The sequence below is a fragment of the Oncorhynchus keta genome, chromosome 20 (genome assembly GCF_023373465.1).
Source record: "Oncorhynchus keta strain PuntledgeMale-10-30-2019 chromosome 20, Oket_V2, whole genome shotgun sequence".
Lineage (NCBI taxonomy): Eukaryota > Metazoa > Chordata > Actinopteri > Salmoniformes > Salmonidae > Oncorhynchus > Oncorhynchus keta.
In genome coordinates this window covers 33,424,299-33,444,724 of record NC_068440.1, presented here as the reverse complement: position 1 = coordinate 33,444,724, position 20,426 = coordinate 33,424,299, and the positions used below count along the sequence as shown (strand labels likewise).

Below are 20,426 nucleotides of genomic sequence, written 5' to 3'. Positions count from 1 at the left end.
CTTCATGACGGTCGAGCTGAAACCAGACCGGACCGGCACACCCCACATCACTACAGTTCCAGGTCAGGAGAGTGTGTGAGAGGTTGTTTATGGGTTTATGTGTATGTATGTGTGTATATGTATGTATGCATATGTACTGTGTGTATATGTGTAGATAGATGTATGTGTGTATATGTACTGTATGTATATGTATGTATGTGTTCGTGTGTATATGTATGTGTGTATATATATATATGTGTCTATATGTGTGTCTATGTCTGTGTGTCTATGTCTGTGTGTATATATGTGTGTATATGTACTGTATGTATATGTATGTATGTATGTGTTTGTGTGTGTGTATATGTACTGTATGTATATGTATGTATGTGTTTGTGTGTGTGTGTGTATATGTATGTGTATATGGGTGTGTGTCTATGTCTGTGTGTATATGTATACATGTGTGTGTATATGTACGTGTATGTATATGTATGTGTGTGTATATGTGTATATATATATATATGTATGTATGTGTTTGTATATATATGTGTCTATGTCTGTGTGTCTATGTGTGTACTGTATGTATGTATGTATGTATGTATGTGTGTGTGTGTACTGTATGTATGTATGTATGTATGTATGTATGTATGTATGTATGTATGTATGCGTGTGTGTGTGTGTGTGTGTATATGTACGTGTATATATGTATGTGTGTGTGTATATGTATGTGTGTGTATATATATATATATGTGTGTCTATGTCTGTGTGTCTATGTATGTGTGTATATATGTGTGTATATGTACTGTATGTATATGTGTGTGTCTATATATATGTGTGTATATGTACTGTATGTATGTGTTTGTGTGTGTCTATGTCTGTGTATATATATATGTGTTTGTGTGTGTATATGTATGTGTGTGTTTGTGTGTATATGTACTGTATGTATGTGTTTGTGTGTGTCTATGTCTGTATGTATATGTATATTATATATATATTTATATATATATATATATATATGTGTGTGTGTCTATGTCTGTGTGTTTATGTCTGTGTGTGTATATATGTGTGTGTATGTACTGTATGTATATGTATGTATGTATGTATGTATGTATGTATGTATGTATATGTGTGTGTGTGTATATGGGTGTGTGTATATGTACTGTATGTATATGTATGTATGTGTGTATGTGTATATGGGTGGGTATGTGTGTGTGTCTATCTACATGGTCTAGATCTCGTATCTAACCTGAATAGTCTAAAAACTAATGAGCTATAAAAAACACCCAGACAGACTCACCAAAAAGGCCTTAAAAGCTTCATACAGTAACCTCTGCAGACGACTGCCTGCAACAGCAGTGGTTCCTAAGACGGAGTACTCCTAGTCCCCTTGGAAAAGAGGAGGAGTGGTCTTCTTGGCACCTGCGAAAGACAAACAAAGCATCGTGGTTAGGTTAGCACACTTTTCTGGAAAGCAAAGAAGTACCCAGTGCATCGCCACCCTCGAGGCACTTGGGTAATCAGCAGAAGAGAAAACCTACCGCAGGCTCTCTCTACCCTTCTGTTTTGCATCTCAGCGCAAAACAGCAAAGGGCGATTTACATCTGATTTCAATGTCCTCCACACAACACACTACTTCCCTGACATGAACCTGAACATTGCAGTAAATATAGCCTCACGCGATGCAAGTACATAGAGCAGATGTCAAGTACTTGTTAGAGTAATGCCAAACAACAAGACATCCACAATCATCCATGTCATTTTGTTGTTCTCTCCTTGCCTTGAAGTTTAGTGATACATATGCTCTATAGGTTAGATAGATATTCTATAATGATAGATATTCTATAATGATATATCTATCATTATAGAATAGACTATCATTATAGAATAGACTTCTATAATGATAGTCTATTCTATAATGATAGCCTATTCTATACTGATATTCTATAATGATAGTCTATTCTATAATGATATTCTATAATGATATTCTATTCTATAATGATATTCTATTCTATAATGATATTCTATTCTATAATGATATTCTATTCTATAATGATATTTCTATAATCTATAATGATAGTACATTCTATAATGATAGTACATTCTATAATGATAGTACATTCTATAATGATAGATATTTTATAACGATAGATATTGTGATGCAACTAGGCTATTATGGGGGGAAGGTATTCTGAAGTATGCGATGGGTAACTTTTCAGGTAAAGAGCTGAGCTGACTGTGGGCTGCTTGGTTTGTTTACCCAGCTCAAACACACTCAGAGTGAGGTATGTGACATTGTCGCTGAGGGTATCAAAAGCTAGACCTCTCAATTAGCACACTATATTCCACCACTACTCCTACACTCTTTTCGATTGTACTGCTGTAAATTAGAATACTACAGGTGTATCATTTGTACTGTACTATGCTGAAGAGTAAAAAGCTAGAGGTACAAATGTATTTTGAAAAACTGGTCAACAAACTTGGTAAACTTTTACTGTATAATTAACTGGCCTATTTGACAGAATGAAATATGCTATTTAAGAATGTGCTTTCCGTCATAATCACCTTACACATGCATATTGCTAAATTTGGAGACTACTGTTGATTGCAATTTCACAATAAAGCAATTGTACAGGATTGAGCGTGGGCTTTAACTTATTTAGCCATATCTGTGCTGCGATCGTAGCAGGTACAAAATGACGCGAGGCAACAGAACAAATGACAATGCCGTGACAAGACATGGCAAAAAATCTTGTCAATGTATATTTATATTAGTAATGCATAATAATGTTATTCTGTGAAAACAAACGCACAACATATAGGCTACTTTTTACAGGCGCACGCGCACCTGTACAGTAACGTTAACTACAGTAGTTGAACGGGATGACACGGTAGAAAATAGTAGCTGGCTCTCGTGGAATATATTGTAGAGTGCTTTTGAAATAATTAACGTTATAGTGAAAATGGTTATATGAACCTTTTTATTATATTATATGAAAAGGTTAACGTGACAATTTGTAATTGACAACTGGCCAATTAACGTAATGCCACCGTCCGTCTACTCTGGCCACGGTCAACCGCATCCATCGTAGACAGCTGCACGAGCACTCCAAATGATTATCTAATTAAGCCCGCTGTGTATTCGACGTTATCAACAAACTTGAGGTTGTCAGTTCGTTCATTCTAGTACAGTGTAAAACACATATAGAGAAACGCGTTTATTATAGCCTACCACGGAACATTTCGATGCTGCTTGTCACACAAGTATAACGTATCGCATTGCTACTGTAACCGTCGAGCGAAACCTTTTGCTGCAGCAAGTAACCTGCGATGCTTGGTAACGACAGTTGGTCAATAATAATAATAATAATAATAATGTAATCTGTTAAAACATGCATTATGCTTACTCAGTTATCGTTATCTCTTTTCTTCGTTCGTAACTGCTGCGATAGTGTTTTTACGTCCCCTCGGAAGGTATTTTGGTACATCGACTGGATCCTCTGGGACGTCTAGCAGTCAGTCAACCCACAGCTTTAATTTGCCTTTAAAGGAATATCTGTCGGAAATAAGTGTATAGCCAGCTTCCGCTGACGGAGGTGAGTGATTTGCATAAAGGGGAGTGGTTTTCGATTTAAACTGCGAAAAATTAAAACCTAGTGGGCGTGTCCAGAGAACCTCCTGCATAATCTCACACAATCTCATGTTACTTGAATAGATGAACCTCTGCATTGACACTAAATACTATAACTTTGTTATTAAACAGTTATTAATTTGTTATTATCTGAAAAACGTTACCAGGTAAAGCAACAACAACAAAACACTGCATAAAAGGATGATCTATTATCCAGGCATTGAATTTCTCCTCATCCAGAGTATAGCAGTAGGCACCTCATGCATACTGTGAAGGATAAATAGTACTCTCCAATGCAGAGGGAGGCTGTGACACCCTGATCTATTTCACCTGTCTTGTGCTTGTCTTCACCCCCATCCAGGTGTCGCCCATTTTCCCCCATTATCCCCTGGGTATTTATACCTGTGTTTTCTGTTTGTCTGTTGCCAGTTCGTCTTGTCTTGTCAAGCCTAACACCGTGTTTTCTCCCCCCGTACTCTCTCTAGTCCATGTTTTATAGTTCTTTGACCATTCTGCCTGCCCTGACCCTGAGCCGGCCTGCCGTTCTGTACCTTTCTGACTCTACCCTGGATTCCTGACCTCTTCCTGCCCTTGACCTGTCGTTTGCCTGCACACTGTTTTGTTAATAAACATCTGTGATTCAAACAGTCTGCATCTGGGTCTTATCCTGAGTCCTGATATTCTGGCCTGTATTTTTTCTATTGGCACAAACATAAAGTAGGCAATTAGTTGTTACAATAGTGTGCTACTGACACAAAGGCCTAATGATGGAATTGCATTGCAAAATACTTTCATGTGTTATCCACTGGGCTCCACTGGACTCTAAATAATTTGTACTATATATACATATATACATATATACTGTAAATTATTTATTTACTCCTGTCTTGGGGTGAACGACCTACCATAGTCCTACCATAGTTAGTCCTACCATAGTCCAGCCATGGTCCTACCATAGTATAGTCCTACCATAGTCCTGCCATGGTCTTACCATAGTCCTACCATGGTCCTACCATAGTCCTGCCATAGTCCTACCATAGTCCTGACATAGTCCAATCATAGTTCTACCATAGTCCTGCCATAGCCCTATCCTAGTCCTACCATAGTCCTGCCATAGTCCTGCCATAGTCCTGCCATAGTCCTACCATGGTCCTGCCATAGTCCTGCCGTAGTCCTACCATAGTCCTGACATAGTCCAATCATAGTTCTACCATAGTCCTGCCATAGCCCTATCCTAGTCCTACCATAGTCCTGCCATAGTCCTGCCATAGTCCTGCCATAGTCCTACCATGGTCCTGCCATAGTCCTGCCGTAGTCCTACCATAGTCCTGCCATAGTCCTACCATAGTCCTGCCATAGTCCTACCATAGTCTTGTCGTAGTCCTACCATAGTCCTGCCATAGTGGCAGCGTAGCCTAGTGGTTAGAGCGTTGGACTAGTAACCAGAAGGTTGCGAGTTCAAACCCCCGAGCTGCCCCTGAACAGGCAGTTAACCCACTGTTCCCAGGCCGTCATTGAAAATAAGAATGTGTTCTTAACTGACTTGCCTGGTTAAATAAAGGTTAAAAAAAAAATAGTCCTACCATAGTCTTGTCGTAGTCCTACCATAGTCTTAAGGGGGTAAAACGAGGTGGAGATGGTCTTTGTGAAATTAAATGTAAATAATTATTATGCTGAGAAATAATGAGAATCAAATGGTATGACGTGGACTTGTTAAGGCCTTATACTCCAGGTGTGAAGAGGTGGAGGTGGATGGGGAGAAATAAAGCAGTACTGGCTAGTGGCTAGACCTCTGTGATGTAAGCAGTACTGGCTACTGGCTAGACCTCTGTGATGTAAGCAGTACTGGCTAGTGGCTAGACCTCTGTGATGTAAGCAGTACTGGCTAGCGGCTAGACCTCTATGATGTAAGCAGTACTGGCTAGCGGCTCCACCTCTGTGATGTAAGCAGTACTGGCTACCGGCTAGACCTCTGTGATGTAAGCAGTACTGGCTAGCGGCTAGACCTCTATGATGTAAGCAGTACTGGCTAGTGGCTAGACCTCTGTGATGTAAGCAGTACTGGCTACCGGCTAGACCTCTGTGATGTAAGCAGTACTGGCTACCGGCTAGACCTCTGTGATGTAAGCAGTACTGGCTAGCGGCTACACCTCTGTGATGTAAGCAGTACTGGATACCGGCTACACCTCTGTGATGTAAGCTGTACTGGCTAGCGGCTAGACTCTGTGATGTAAGCAGTACTGGCTAGCGGCTAGACCTCTGTGATGTAAGCAATACTGGCTAGCGGCTCCACCTCTGTGATGTAAGCAGTACTGGCTAGCGGCTAGACCTTTGTGATGTAAGCAGTACTGGCTAGCGGCTAGACCTCTGCGATGTAAGCAGTACTGGCTAGCGGCTCCACCTCTGTGATGTAAACAGTACTGGCTAGCGGCTCCACCTCTGTGATGTAAGCAGTACTGGCTAGCGGCTAGACCTCTGTGATGTAAGCAGTACTGGCTAGCGGCTCCACCTCTGTGATGTAAGCAGTACTGGCTAGCGGCTAGACCTCTGTGATGTAAGCAGTACTGGCTAGCGGCTAGACCTCTGTGATGTAAGCAGTACTGGCTAGCGGCTAGACCTCTGTGATGTAAGCAGTACTGGCTAGCAGCTACACCTCTGTGATGTAAGCAGTACCGGCTAGCGGCTACACCTCTGTGATGTAAGCAGTACTGGCTAGCGGCTAGACCTCTGTGATGTAAGCAGTACTGGCTAGCGGCTACACCTCTGTGATGTAAGCAGTACTGGCTAGCGGCTAGACCTCTGTGATGTAAGCGGCTTTTCTGAGTTATAGGGATCTAGGTTGGGAACGGGAAGATAATGTTTTGTGTGGACAGGACAGGGGGGGAAACTAGAAGAAAAAACGAGTCAAAGTCACCGGGTATGAGTTTCCTGGTGTAATATACACAGAAGAATAACAAAACAGTGGGAAATCTCACAAAAGACTTCCTGCTTAACAGTAGCTAGAGCACAACATGATCACACGGTAGATCGCTGCCTGACGGAAAAGTCTGAAAGTCAGGGTTACACACATCCAAGTTGTGGGTTCATTTTTCCTCATCCATAAGTGGTGGGAAAAACAGTGGGTTAACATTTTTTTTTTTAAATGTGTATAAGAATGGTTATAACAATGACATAGTAAGTCAGAGGTTCTTCATTCTATCCAAGAGGTAAAATACCCTGCATCACGGCAGCTTCTAAAGAAAGTTCAAACCCACTACACTTCTACAGTAGGTCTGTGTTTTTATTGTATACATATGTGTAAGTAACTGTTTCCATATGGTTCATTTCCTCAGTCCTCTATGTATGGTACAGTATGCTGTAGTAAAGATATGATGGATGGGACAGTAGAATAAAGCTCATGGAAGGTCACTGGGAGCAAAACACCTCCTAACAGCAGTGTCTGGGACCCAGTCACACACACGCACATATGCACGCGAACACACGCGCAAGGGCACAGACACACACACACACACACGCACAAATACAATTTGATTTGATACACACCAGTGAGTGTGAGGACAGGAAACACGCACACACTCACACGCGCACAAATACAATTTGATTTGATTTGAGACACACACACCAGCGAGTGTGAGGACAGGAAGACGCTGTGTTCATAAACTTAACTCTGAGAGGCCACAGTGCTCCTGGGGACCCTGGTTTGACCTCCTATTGTTCCTCTCTGTCAAGTAGACGATTATCTCCCGTGTCCATGTCTCCTTAGTCACTTTCACACCCGGCGGAACAATATAGCTGCCTTTGAGAACACAAGGGCCAAACAGGACACTCTCTCTGTTCCTCTCTCTGTTTTTCTCTCTCTCTCTCTGTTTCTCTCTCTTGCTGTTTTTTCTCGTCTCTCTCTCTCTCTCTCTCTCTCTCTCTCTCTCTCTCTGGTTCTCTTTCTTTGTTTCTCTCTCTGCTGTTCTCTCTCTCTCTCTCTCTCTCTCTCTCTCTCTCTCTCTCTCTCTCTCGCTCTCTCTCTCTCTGGTTCTCTTTCTGTTCCTCTCCCTTGCTGTTTCTCTCTCTGTTTCTCGCTCTTGCTGTTTCTCTCTCTCCCTCTCTCTCTCTCTGTTTCTCTCTTGATGTTTCTCTCTCTTTCTTTGTTTCTCTATCTCAGTCTTTCTTTCTGTTTTTCTGCCTGTCTATCTTTTTTCTGTCTCTCTCACTCTTTCTCTCTCTGTCCCCACTCTACCTCTCTCTGCTGGACTGGACTGTGCAGTTAATTTGGGTCTATAAATACAAATGATAGAAAAGCCCCTAAGCTAATGGTGAACAAAGTTACACCAGAGCAGTGGTGTAAAGTACTTATGTTTTTTTTGTAAATGTAAAGTACTACTTAAGTAGCTTTTGGGGGGTATCTGTACTTTACTGTTTATATATTTTTTTCAGTACATTCCTAAAGACAATAATGTACTTTTTACTCCATACATTTTCCCTGACACCCAAAAGTACTCTTTTTAGCAGGACAGGAAAATGGTCTGATTCACACACTTATCAAGAGAACATCCCTGGGCATCCCTACTGCCTCTGATCTGGTACACTCACTAAACACAAATGTTTTGTTTGTATACTTATGTCTAAGTTTTGGAGTCCCCCTGGCTATCTGTAAATTATTATCATTATTTTATATATAATTTAATGATTTATACTTTTACTTTGATACTTAGGTATATTTTAGCAATTAAGTTTACTTTTGATACTTAAGTATATTAAAAGAGGTAATCGGTCAGGGACATGAATGGGTTCAATTCGGCTGTTCATTTGTAGGCCTAAGAGGCAAACTTCAGCCACAGGTAAAACACTAGTTTGTTTCAATAGCGTACAGTACATTCACTATAATCAGCTGATAGCCGATCACCTCCATGTCTTCTTTGTGAGCAGTAGGTTAGCTGGCTCTTGTTAACAGTTGAATGAGTGTGTTTTTGTGGAAAATAAATACAACAAAATATATTTATGTACAGTAGAGAATTATGAATGGGAAGGAATTTAAGACCAAAAATGTGTTGTGCTGTTCTAAAAACAAATTGAGGGGGGTGTTCTTTTTTCACTTTGACCACCTGCCTGTCAGAAGGTCTGCATTGCCCTGCTCACACATGGTGATTTTCTTTACCAACGGAGACACCGTTCGCAAATAAGTTTTTTTTTAAATCCATGCAAGTTAGAAATAGTTTAAAAATGCTCATTGTACTGAGAGCTGTGAGGAAACAAACGTTTGGTAATGAGAGTGGTAGAATCCCCACAGCAGTGACTGTTACTGAAGACCGCATTCCATCTGCTTGCAAAACCAGAGTTGAAGTTGGCAAGCCGTCTTGGTGTGTGGAGCTTTAAAGCCAAACTCCATTTGGCAACACCCTTTTTTAAAAATAGGCCACCATCAAAAATTGTAACAATTGAACAAATGCATTCCATCACATTTTCACAAGCAAATAGCAATTCATTTACTTGATACATCTGTAGTTCTTAAGTAATGTCTCTGTGGCACAATTAATGTTCATATGAGCGGCCAGCATGCAGGCGCTTTCAACATGATGGCAAATTCAACACTCTTATTGGTGTGTGCCCACACCCACAGTGTCTCAGTTTCCTCCGTTTCTAAAATACCTAATAAAGTCTATGGAGTTCAAATCAAATAAAATCAAATACATTTTTATTTGTCACATGAGCCGAAAATACAACAGGTGTAGTAGACCTTACCGTGAAATGCTTACTTTCAAGCCCTTAATGAACAATGCAGTTTTAAGAAAATATAGTTAAGAAAATATTTAGTCAAGAAAAAAACAGTAAAACGTTTTTTAAAAATAAAGAACACAATAAAATAGCAATAACGAGGCTATAAACAGCGGGTACCGGTACTGAGTCAGTGTGCAGAGGTACAGGTTAGTCAAGGTAATTTGTAAATGTAGGTAGGGGTAAAGTGACTATGCATAGATAATAAACAGCGAGTAGCAGCACTGTACAAAACAGAGGGGGGGTCAATGCAAATAGTCTGGGTGGCCATTTAATTAATTGTTCAGCAGTCTTATGGCTTGGGGGTAGAAGCTGTTAAGGAGCCTTTTGGTCCTAGACTTGGCGCTCCGGTACCGCTTGCCGTGTGGTAGCAGAGAGAACAGTCCATGACTTGGGTGACTGGAGTCTTTGACAATTTTTTGGGCCTTCCTCTGACACCTTCTAGTATATAGGTCCTGGGTAGCAGGAAGCTTGGCCCCTGTGATGTACTGGGCCATAGACACAACCCTCTGCAGTGCCTTACGGTCGGATGCCGAGCAGTTGCCATACCATGTGTGCCCTCTTTACAACTTTCTTGGTGTGTTTTGACCATGATAGTTTGTTGGTGATGTGGACACCAAGGAACTTCAAACTCTTGACCCGCTCCACTACAACCCTGTCGATGTGAATGGGGACCTGTTCCGCCCGCCTTTTCCTGTAGTCCACGATCAGCTCCTTTGTCTTGCTCGGGTTGAGGGAGAGGTTGTTTTCCTGGCACCACACTGCCAGGTCTCTGACCTCTTCTTTATAGGCTGTCTCATCGTTGTTGGTGATCAGGCCTACCACTCTCATCAGCACTGTCGTCAGCAACCTTAATGATGTGTTGGCCACACAGTCGTGGGTAAACAGGGAGTACAGGAGGGGCCAAAGCACACACCCCTGAGGGGCCCCAGTGTTGAGGATCAGCATGGCAGATGTGTTCTTGCCTACCCTTACCACCTGGGGTCGGCCCGTCACAAAGTCCAGGATCCAGTTGCAGAGGGAGGTGTTTAGTCCTAAGATGCTTAGCTTGGTGATGAGCTTTGTGGGCACTATGGTGTCTTGAATGCTGAGCTGTAGTCAATGAACAGCATTCTCACTTAGGTGTTCCTTTTGTCCAGATGGAAAAGGACAGTGTGGAGTGTAATTGAGATTGTGTCATCTGTGGATCTGTCAGGACGGTACGCGAATTGGAGTGGGTCTAGGATTTCCGGGATAATGGTGTTGATGTGAGCCATGAACCAGCCTTTCAAACCACTTCATGGCTACCGGCGTGAGTGCTATGGGGCAGTAGTCATTTAGGCAGGTTACCTTTGCTTTCTTGGGCACAGGGACTATGGTGGTATGCTTGAAACATGAAGTAATTATAGTCTTGGGCAGTTGAAAATGTCAGTAAAGACACTTGCCAGTTGGTCAGCTCTGAGTACATGTCCTGGTAATCTGTCTGGACCCGCGGCCTTGTGAATGTTGACCTCTTTAAAGGTCTTGCTCACATCAACTGTGGAGAGCGTGTTCACACAGTTGTCTTGAACAGCTGGTGCTTTCATGCATGCTTCAGTGTTGCTTGCCTCGAACCGAGCATACAATTAATTTAGCTCATCTGGTAGGCTTGCGTTACTGGGAAGCTCACGGCTGGGTTTCCCTTTGTAGTCCGTAATAGTTTGCAATCCCTGCCGCATCCAACGAGCATCAGAGCCGGTGTAGTAGGATTCAATCTTAGTCCTGTGTTGACGCTTTGCTTGTTTGATGGTTCATCTGTGGGCATAGCAGGATTTCTTATAAGAGTCCGGATTAGTGTCCCGCTCCTTGAAAGCAGCAGCTCTAGCATTTAGCTCGGTGCGGACGTTGCCTGTAATCCATGGCCTCTGGTTGGGATATGTACGTACGGTCACTGTAGGGACGACGTCGTTGATGCATTTATTGATGAAGTTGATGAACTGATGTGGTATACTCCTCAATGCCATTGGATGAATCCCGGAACATATTCGTTGTCATTCTGGAAGCCCCAGCCACAACCCATCTTCAATGCTCTTACTGAGGGAAGGAGGTTGTTGGCCAAGATCTCGCGATACATGGCCCCATCCATCCTCCCTTCAATATGGTGCAGTCGTCCTGTCCCCTTTGCAGAAAAGCATCCCCAAAGAATGATGTTTCCACCTCCATGCTTCATGGGTGGGATGATGTTCTTGGGGTTGTACTCATCCTTCTTCTTCCTCCAAACACGGCGAGTGGAGTTTAGACCAAAAAGCTCTATTTTTGTCTCATCAGACCACATGACCTTCTCCCATTCCTAGTTAACGTTAACGTTGCGTTATGGTAATGAGCTTGAGGCTGTATTCACGATCCCGGATCCGGGATGGCTCGCCGCAAGAATTAATAAGGAAGGAATTTGAAATTATTTATACTTTTACTTCTGATACTTAAGTATATTTTCGCAGTACACTTACTTTTGATACTTAAGTATATTTAAAACCAAATGCTTTTAGACTTTTACTTAAGTAGTACTCTACTGGGTGATTTTCACTTTTACTTGAGTCATTTTCTATTAAGGTATCTTATGTTCAAACCCTGGCCAGGTCTCATCAATAATTATTCAGCTTAATTTCATTTCATAACCTTTCAGATCGACACTGGACAAAAACATTCACACAACATGCAACAACTAAAACGTTTTTACTGAGTTACAGTCCATATTGAAATAATTCAATTAGGCCCTAATCTAAGGATTTCACATATCGTAATACCGATATTCATCTGAATGTCACAGATACCTTAAAAAAACACCACCCTCACGTTCGACCAGCTGGTGGACCTGTCCATCTGGCTGGATAACTGCTGGCTACCCGCAGACGTTCAGATCGGGGTCTATTGGTTCCATCCCCCCGCACCCCCTCTCCGATACCCATGGAGCTGGGAGGGGCAGGGAGACCGGAGGGGGTTCCAGCTCGTGCACCATCTGTGGCCACAGAGGACACACTGCCGGTCGGTGCCGGGTTGGTTCCTCTGGAATTCGAGGCAGCAGGTAGGGCTCTCTGGCGTCACCCCAGGTGAGCCAGTACCATTCTCACCCAGAGCCCTCTGTCGCAAATATGTTTGTGTATGTCACTTTCCCTGAGTTTTCCCCGCATTCCCAGCACAAGGCGCTTGTCGATTCAGGCGCGGCTGGGAGTTTTATAGATAAATCGTTCGGCCATAGTTTAGGGATCCCTATTGTTCCCGTGGCTGTGCCCTTCCCCGTTCACGCCTTAGATAGTAGACCATTAGGGTCAGGGTTGATTAGGGAGGCCACCGCTCCTCTGGGCATGGTGACGCAGGGGGGTCACAAAGAGAGAATTCGTCTCTTCCTTATTTACTCTCCTGCGTTTCCCGTGGTGCTAGGCCTACCCTGGTTAGTTTGTTATAACCCCACTGTTTCATGGCGGGGTGGTCGTGTAACGGATGTGAAACGGCTAGCTTAGTTAGCGGTGGTGCGCGCTAAATAGCGTTTCAATCGGTGACGTCACTTGCTCTAAGACCTTGAAGTAGTAGTTCCCCTTGCTCTGCAAGGGCCGCGGCTTTTGTGGAGCGATGGGTAACGATGCTTCGTGGGTGACTGTTGTTGATGTGTGCAGAGGGTCCCTGGTTCGCGCCCGGGTAAGGGCGAGGGGACGGTCTAAAGTTATACTGTTACAGTCGCAAGAGTGCTCAGGGAGGTGTTTAGGGGTTTTCATTGGTGCTACTACGGTGAAAAGTCCAGACCACGTCTCCATCCTGCGCATTCCCCCTGAATATGCCGATTTGGCTCTCGCCTTCTCCAAAAAGAAGGCAACTCAATTACCACCTCATTGACTGGGCTATTGTGCAATAAATCTCCTAGTCGATGCTGCACTTCCCAAGGCTCACGTGTATCCCCTCTCACAGGCGGAGACGGACACTATGGAAACATATGTCTCCGAATCCCTGCTTCAGGGGTACATTCGGTCCTCCACTTTACCCGCCTCCTCAAGTTTCTTTGTTGTGAAGAAGAAGTAGAGAGGTCCCCGCCCGTGTATTGACTATCGGGGTCTGAACCGGATCACTGTGAGGTATAGTTACCCGCTACCGCTCATAGCCACAGCTATAGAGTCAATGCACTAGATCTCAGGAGCGCTTACAACCTGGTGTGTATCCGGGAGGGAGATGAGTGGAAGACGGCTTTCAGTACCACCTCAGGGCACTATGAGTACCTTGTCATGCCATACGGGTTGATGAATGCGCCATCAGTCTTCCAAGTCTTTTTAGACGAGATTTTCAGGGACCTGCACGGGCAGGGTGTAGTAGTGTATATTGATCACATTCTGATATACTCCACTACAGGCGCCGAGCATGTGTCCCTAGTGCGCAGGGTGCTTAGTTGACTGTTTGAGCATGACCTGTAAGTCAAGGCTGAGAAATGCCTGTTCTTCCAGCAATCAGTCTCCTTCCTAGGGTATCGCATTTCCACCTAGGGTGAAGATGGAGAGTGACCGCATTTCAGCCGCGACTCCCACCACGGTAAAGGAGGTGCAGCGGTTCTTGGGTTTTGACAACTACTACCTGAGGTTTATCCAGGGTTTTGGTCAGGTGGCGGCTCCCATTACCTCACTGCTGAAGGGGGGCCCGGTGCGTTTGCAGTGGTCAGCTCTGTTTACCTCGGCTCCTGTGCTGGCCCATCCGGATCCCTCTTTGGCGTTCATAGTGGAGTTGGACTCGTCCGACGCCGAGATAGGAGCCATGCTCTCTCAGCGCTTGGGTATGCCTCCGAAGCTCCGCCCCTGTACCTTCTTCTCGAAGAAGCTCAGCCCGGCGGAGCAAAACTATGAGGTGGGGGACCAGGAGCTGTTGGCTGTAGTCAAGGCCTTGAAGGCGTGGAGACATTGGCTTGAGGGGGCCAAACACCTTTTTTTCATCTGGACTGACCCCCGCAATCTGGAGTACATCCAGGCAGCGAGGAGACTGAACCCTCGTGGGCCATGTTTTTCACCCGTTTTGTGATCACCCTTTCCTACAAACCAGGCTCCCAGAACGTCAAGGCAGACGCATTGTCCCGGCTGTATGACACAGAGGAGCGGCCCATGGATCCCACCCCCATACTCCCCGCCTCCTGCCTGGTGGCGCCGGTAGTGTGGGAGCTGGACACGGACATTGAGCAGGTGTTACGTGCAGAGCCCGCTGGGCGTCTGTACATCCCATCTGCTGTTCATGACCGGTTGATCTATTGGGCCCTCTGGTCATCCTGGGATCGGTCGGACAGTGCGCTGCTAGAGCGGGAGGTACTGGTGGCCAACATTGGCTAAGGACGTGAGGGTTTATGTTTCCTCTTGCTCGGTGTGCGCCCAGTGTAAGGCTCCTATGCACGTGGCCAGAGGGAAGCTACACCCCTTACCCGTTCCACAACGGCCTTGGTCGAACCTGTCGGTGGATTTTCTTACCAATCTTCCCCCCTCACACCTGGTCGTTGTGGATCGGTTCTCTAAGTCCTGTCATCTCCTCCCTCTGCCCGGTCTCCCTACGGCCCTACAGACTGTGGAGGCCTTGTTTACGCACGTCTTCACCGGCCGGGGGAGTGGGCGGCGTTCGTGCCCTGGGTCGAGATGGAGCAGAACTCGCTTCGCCACTCCTCCACTAACCTCTCTCCCTTCCAATGCGTACTGGGATATCAGCCGGTTCTGGCGCCTTAGGATCAGAATCAGACTGAGGTTCCAGTGGTGGACGACTGGTTCAGGTGCGCAGAGGAGACATGGGAAGCTGTCCGTGTTCTCCTTCAGCGGGCCGTGCTGCGCCAAAAGGAGAATGCAGCTCTCCACCGCAATGAGGCCCCAGTGTTCACACCTGCCCCACCGCCTGCCCTGCCGGAAGCTGGGTCCGCAGTTTGTGGGCCATTTAAAGTCCTGAGGAGAGTGAACAAGGTTTGTTATAGGTTATAGCTTCCACCCGATTACCATATTAACCCCTCGTTCCATGTGTCTCTCCTCAGGCCGGTGGTGGCTGGTCCGCTCCAGGAGTCTGAGGTGCGGGAGGTTCCACCTTGGCTAGACAGCTGCCCCGGCGTACTCCGTTCACTCCATACTGGATTTGAGGCGTCGGGCGAGGGGCCTTCAGTATCTTGTGGAGTGGGAGGGGTACGATCCGGAGGAAAGGTGCTGGGTTCCGGTCGAGGACGTGTTGGACCCTTCAATGATGCAGGAGTTCCACCGTCTTCGCCCGGATCGCCCTGTGCCTCGCCTTCTGGGTCGTCCCCGAGGCCGGTGTCAGCGCGCTGCTGGAGCCACGCATCAAGGGGGGTACTGTCACATCGTCCCTCTCCTCGCCGGTGCAGCGTGGTGAGCGTACATTTACTTTTAATGTTATGTCGCCAACAAAACAAGAAACAACAAAAACAAATGTGCAGCTGACTTGGGATATACAGGCCACTAACACAGACAACTACCCACCACTAAGGTGGAAAAACAGGCTGCCTAAGTATGATTCCCAGTCAGAGACAACGATAGACAGCTGTTCCTGATTGAGAATCATACCGGGCCAAAACATAGAAACAGAAAACATAGAAATAAAGAAACTAGAATGCCCACCCTAGTCACACCAGGGCGTGACATCATGCTGTTTAATCAGCTCCTTGATATGCCAAACCTGTCAGGTGGGTGGAGAAATGCTCACTAACAGGGATGTTAACAAATTTGTGCAAAAAGTAGGAGAGAAACAAGCTTTTTGTGTGTATGGAACATTTCGGGGATCTTTTATTTCAGCTCATGAAACATTTGCAGGCAACTTTGCATGTTGCGTTTATATAATAACGCAGTGTTTAGGTCATACGTCATAGAAAACATTCAGGGATGAATGTCCCTGAACCTGAATCGTTGTCACAGTGGCCATACAGTAGTTCCAATGAATAGAACAAGGCAGACTTATTTACGATGATGGATTGCGAGGAGTCAGGCATGGGCTATACCCATAAATAATATATGTTGCAAAGAGTCATCTGGAGGGTCAGTTCATATCAAAGATGAATTGATATGTCCAACTGAGATTACTACTACAGTGTCATAATGCAAGTAGCACTTCAATATACTGTAGAGCACCTGCACAGCATAGCCGGCAGTTAATATCTTTTATGTGAGTCCAATACTAACAGCTGAGTAATAATCCCCGCAGCTTTCTGGTCGCCATCCGCCCGTCACCACGCGAACATGTCGTAGATTGATGTATTAGCACAGTGACAGCACAACCTGTTGAGTGACCCATCAAGTCATCAAGTTCATGTTGGTGAGCCATAGCTGTACACTCCTTAGGGAGAGAAAGAGATACCAGTCTGAAGAAACAGAGCACAATCGCCATGCAGGGTTACACACAGGTCACATTATAAACACAGTATGTCTCATGACATGAAAGGTCATCACTACACAGCCGTAGTGTGTGTTGATCTACACACTAGTATACAATAACTTTGACCTGTAGTGAAGGTTGACTTTGGAGAAGCGATCGTTCAATAGCATTCCTCCAAATAGGATACCTTCCCATCAGTACCTGTCAGGCTTAAATAACACTGTACATGCAAGTCTGAAACCTAATGACAGGTCAGAGGCCTGTCCTGTTTGATTTAGAGATACACTATCCTTCATTCTGTCCTTCCAAGCTTGAGGTAACATCATCCACAACAGAAGGCCTGTCCTAACCTCTTCTGTTATGAATGTATCAATATGTCTAGTAAGCTTCAAAGAAATGTATAACAGGTAAATAACAGTTGAATATCAGACGAAACGTCTTTCACCTTTCACCTCTAAAACCACAGCGAGAATCACAGCTGTTGATAAGACTGGATCTTGTTGTAGCCTGTGGGGAAAAACAGTTTCATCACTTTCCATAAAAGACGCTGAATCAACTCGCAGCAGACGATTTGTTCTCTTAACATGCTCAACCTCAGAGAGTGCGGTGGAAAATTCTGCGCCTGGCAGTTTCAGGTTCCCCTCCTCTTTGTTTGTTCCTCTGTCTAGCAGGTTTGGGGTCAATTTGAATTGAAGTCAGTCTATTTAGGAAGTAAACTGAAATCCCAATAATTCTAAAAGGAAATCTATGTATTAACTGACTTCTCAATAGACTGAAAAGGAGAAGGTATTTTATACAAATAACCCTAATCCTTATTTTACTCAAACCACTGCCTGAATTGAGTGACCTTGAATTGAAGTAAATTTGAATTGACTACAAATCTGCTGTCTAGGCCTTTGTGTCTGACCCCCAGTCACCCTAGCCAAACCACCTGGCCCACAGTCACCCCAGCCAAATCACCTGGCCCACAGTCACCCCAGCCAAACCACCTGGCCCACAGTCACCCCAGCCAAATCACCTGGCCCACAGTCACCCCAGCCAAACCACCTGGCCCACAGTCACCCCAGCCAAATCACTGGCCCACAGTCACCCCAGCCAAACCACCACCCCAGCCAAACCACCTGGCCCACAGTCACCCCAGCCAAATCACTGGCCCACAGTCACCCCAGCCAAATCACCTGGCCCACAGTCACCCCAGCCAAACCACCTGGCCCACAGTCACCCCAGCCAAACCACCTGGCCCACAGTCACCCCAGCCAAATCACTGGCCCACAGTCACCCCAGCCAAATCACTGGCCCACAGTCACCCTAGCCAAACCGCCTGGCCCACAGTCACCCTAGCCAAACCACCTGGCCCACAGTCACCCCAGCCAAATCACTGGCCCACAGTCACCCCAGCCAAATCACTGGCCCACAGTCACCCCAGCCAAATTACTGGCCCACAGTCACCCTAGCCAAACCACCTGGCCCACAGTCACCCCAGCCAAATCACTGGCCACGGGCCACAGCCAGGTGAGGGAGGGCGAAACTCATGCTGTAGGACCTAGGTGTGAACAATGCCAAAGCCCAGACTGAGCCTTGTTCACATCCTGTGGAAGAATGTCACAAATACAAGCCTGACCAGCTGACACAGACTGAATGAAATGGCAGGAGGTTATGAGTCTGTTTGCTCCCAATAGTAGAGCATGATGGGAATGTAACAGACATAACTTTACAGGAAGGCATTGTAGGAGTTTGGAAAATGACATATAGAGTATGTGGAAGTATGTTTTCCAGGAATAAAACAGCAATGCTTACTAGAAAGGTTCAAATGCAGATATGTCACCGGAGGTTATTCTCAGTCGTATTCAAATGAAAACATCCAAGTCTCATGCTACCTCCTTGTGGCCAAATAATAATGAACACAGTGAGTGAATCTGGTGGCCTACAGCAGTGGTTCTCAATCCTGGTCCTGGGGACCCAAAGGAGTGCACATTTTTGTTTTAACCTGACTCAAATCATCAAAGTTTGATGATAAGTTGATGATCTGAATCAGCTGTGTAGTGCTAAGGCAAAACCAAAAACGTGCCCCCCTTTGTCCCCAGGACTAGGAATTTAAAAGCACTGGTCTACAGCATCTCCCCCTAAATGGAGAAATGTCCCAAACAAATCGTGAAAGTGTTTACCTTTAGAATACCACATGGCATTTTCTGACTCAGTGACAGTTAAAGGGGCAATCTGTGAATGGGACATCCATTTTTAGATATTTAAATGAATGACATAGCCATTGATTCTTGGAGAATATAAACTATACATCACAAGCTTCAATTCAACACCCTAACAAAACCCCAACATTTAAGCTTGCTTGTAAAACAAACTGTTTAGCCTCAATAACATGCTGTTTTACGAATCCCATACTGTAGCTTTAAGTGAGATGTTATTCAAGGAGAAAATTGAAAGCCACTGGAGTCAGTGCAGTGAGATAAACAAGCGAGCCAATTTGTCCATTAAATCAAGTGGAGGAGCAATAAACAAAGCTAGTTTGTGATGGACATGCACTTGTAAGGACCATTCACCCTTTGTGCAACTGGTGACATCATGATCCGATAATAGTTTTTTTCAAATGATGTAAATATGATGCTGTTTCCAGATGTTACAGAAGTGATATGAAAAATCTCAATGTAAAAACATAACATTGACAGTCAATTGAAATAATCAGCTTACGCTTTTCTGGAAAAAGTTCTGCTGCTGTTCCATTACACTGAGACTGCATTTTACTGATTAAAATCAATCACATATCTTGTCCAGGTTCATTATCACTGCATATTATTGTATGAGTCTTCAGAATGCAAACACCAGGATGCAAATTATGTACAGAATGTATATTCTGTTGGCTTTCAAAAGCTCAAGAGATATAACGTCCCAATGCAGCCTTATCAACGGCCTGTGCCTTAGTCACAAAACCCACTATATTAGCAACACCCTCTCTCATTCCAATTCCCTTCATTTTCCTCTTTCCCTCTGTCACTCTTCTCCTCTCTCTATGCAGACATCTCTCTCTGTCACTCTTCTCCTCTCTCCATGCAGACATCTCTCTCTGTCACTCGTCTCCTCTCTCCATGCAGACATCTCTCTCTGTCACTCTTCTCTCTCCATGCAGACATCTCTCTCTGTCACTCTTCTCCTCTCTCCCATGCAGACATCTCTCTCTGTCACTCTTCTCCTCTCTCAGACATCTCTCTCTGTCATGCAGACATCTCTCTCTGTCACTCGTCTCCTCTCTCCATGCAGACATCTCTCTCTGTCACTCTTCTCCTCTCTCCATGCAGACATCTCTCTCTGTCACTCGTCTCCTCTCTCCATGCAGACATCTCTCTCTGTCACTCTTCTCCTCTCTCCATGCAGACATCTCTCTCTGTCACTCTTCTCCTCTCTCCATGCAGACATCTCTCTCTGTCACTCGTCTCCTCTCTCCATGCAGACATCTCTCTCTGTCACTCTTCTCCTCTCTCTATGCAGACATCTCTCTCTGTCACTCTTCTCCTCTCTCCATGCAGACATCTCTCTCTGTCACTCGTCTCCTCTCTCCATGCAGACATCTCTCTCTGTCACTCTTCTCCTCTCTCCATGCAGACATCTCTCTCTGTCACTCGTCTCCTCTCTCCATGCAGACATCTCTCTCTGTCACTCTTCTCCTCTCTCCATGCAGACATCCCCCTCTCTCACTCTTCTCCTCTGG

The 20,426-nt window shown here is 45.0% G+C and overlaps 1 protein-coding gene across 2 annotated transcripts in view; it reads right to left on the bottom strand.

The window, feature by feature from the left end:
• LOC118373872 (solute carrier family 45 member 4-like) overlaps positions 1 to 3,604 on the bottom strand; it is a 71,447-nt gene extending 67,843 nt beyond the window's left edge. For both annotated transcript variants that reach the window (XR_004823500.2, XM_035760139.2), the window contains exons 1-2: positions 3,381 to 3,604; positions 1,274 to 1,395 (exon numbers count right to left, since the gene is read on the bottom strand). The gene's annotated coding sequence lies outside the window, so the exon portion shown is untranslated. The remainder of the gene's footprint in view (positions 1 to 1,273; positions 1,396 to 3,380) is intronic.
• Between the last annotated feature and the right edge of the window lie 16,822 nt (positions 3,605 to 20,426).